Genomic DNA, 1952 nt, shown 5'->3' with positions numbered 1-1952 from the left:
TATAGTGTAGGTAGACCGCCTCTCAAGTTTTCATCGCAATCGGAGTTCGTTTGACGCCCCAACGATTAACTATAGCGGCAGTATAGCCGGTCTAACGTCGGACGTTTTCGGTCTCCGGAAACAGTCGCCGGGCAGCATCCCCCCTCTTTCCTCTCAGTCCTAGCCCTTCTTCACAGTCCGCTATCAACCACCAGGCCCAGAAACCCTCGCTGCACAGTGTATCGAACCCCTCACGTGCACGTCCGAAATTGTCCCGGACCCGACCCAGGCAGTCGTCAGCGTTGGATCCGGATCATCCCCAAATGTCTACAAGACATCTCCATTTTATTATTTGATCTCCCTAGCCTATTTATCCGGGACCGTCCGATTAAGATCGGAGGGACCTTTTACCCCTAAACCTAATCAGGTTGCTATATATACAGTGCAAACCCTAAAATCTAGAGACATTGTCCCATCCACCAAATCCCTCTCGTCTCCGCCGCCGCCACTCTCTCCCTTGGTTTCAGCGCCGAACCAATCCCTGCATCCCTCCGATCCAAACCATCAGCCAACCCCCACCACCTGCCAAGATTCGGTCAACCTCGACCTTTCGATCTGGATCAGATGGCCAGGAGCCATCCCAGGCGTCCTCTCCCCTCAGCCCCGCAGCAGCCGCACCGAGCCAGATCGGGAGGAGCTCGATTCCGTCCACCTCGCCGGAGCTTCTCTCCAGCACGCCGACGATCATGGCGAGGACCGGCCTCGTCCCGCTCCTCTCCTCCCCTGTATCTCCCTTCCTCCCCGTGCTTCTCTATCTCTCATCTCTCTCGCTTCTCTTCACAGGAAACAGACCATGGCAACTGTCCATCGAGATGGAGCCGCGGCGCCCTAGTCACCTGCCAGCTCGGGTCACTTTTGCTTCGTCCTTGCCGCCCGCTCATGCTCCGGTGAGCCTTGCCCCTGCTCTCCTTCCCTTGTGTTCTCTCTTTCCTGCTGCATCCCCTCTAAATTCTTCCCCCGCCATGGCCTCTGCAGCTCCCACCGTCAGGAACAAGCTCCCCTCGTGAGATCCGGTGGATCCTCGCCACCGTCCCCTGCCTGAAGAGCCCATCTCGCCGCACCTCCCTCCGTTCCGTGCGCCCACTCTAGCGCCATTGCAGCCTCGCGCCGCTGCAGGCTCCCTGCCGTGCCTCTGCTTCTGCAGTCGAGCAGGAGGGAGACGCCCCTGCCTCGAGCCTTCGTTGACCGTGGCCTCACCCTGGCCCAACTCTAGCAACAATGTAGACCTCCTGCAGCGCCAAGGCCCAGTTCACCCTGGTCCAGATCCGCAGCGCCAGTCGGGCCGACGTGAGCCGCCCTCCAGATCCCCTCTTCCTGTTGGGCCAACAGGATTTGGCCCAGTATCTTTTTTTAGGCTCTGCGAATTTAGCTATTATCCCAGGTTTTGCAGTTTTGCAGAAAAACCCTCATACTTCATGCATTTAATAACTTCTCAACCGTGCATCGGATTAAAATGAATTATATATGAAAGTTGCTTAGAATTTTGTGTAGATTAATAATATCCAACTTTCATCTATGTTTAAAATGTTTAAAATGTTTTTTGTATAAATCTGCTTAAATAACTTGTTAAAATGATTTCTCTCGTAACTAAATAACCATAGCTCGGATTTTAATAAACTTTATATGTAAATGGGGTAGAAAAATGCCTAGTTTAACATGGTGGCTTCACTTTGCATGCTTAACAACTCTAAAATTATGTTTAGGGCAGAACAGTACCGAACCTAATATATGCATATGAGGAGTTTCCGGAATTGTTGTTCGTTGTTTCCGGCCACATTTAAACTGACTAGATAGGTAGTTTTCATTTGCTTCACCTCTTGCCATGTTAACAAACATTTATTTTTGTTGAGTACATAAACGAGAGAGAACTAAATAAGGCATGTGGTGTTCCGTCAATATGCAACTCGTTGCAT

General features: G+C 51.5%; 1 long non-coding RNA gene across 1 annotated transcript; it reads left to right on the top strand.

The window, feature by feature from the left end:
* Positions 1 to 465: 465 nt before the first annotated feature.
* LOC119271564 lies at positions 466 to 1456 on the top strand. Its single transcript, XR_005134611.1, has 2 exons — positions 466 to 926; positions 1015 to 1456. It is a non-coding gene; the product is annotated as an uncharacterized LOC119271564 (long non-coding RNA).
* The last annotated feature ends 496 nt before the right edge of the window (positions 1457 to 1952 follow it).

The sequence above is a fragment of the Triticum dicoccoides genome, chromosome 3A, assembly GCF_002162155.2.
Source record: "Triticum dicoccoides isolate Atlit2015 ecotype Zavitan chromosome 3A, WEW_v2.0, whole genome shotgun sequence".
NCBI lineage: Eukaryota > Viridiplantae > Streptophyta > Magnoliopsida > Poales > Poaceae > Triticum > Triticum dicoccoides.
This window is presented reverse-complemented; position numbering and strand designations above follow the sequence as displayed.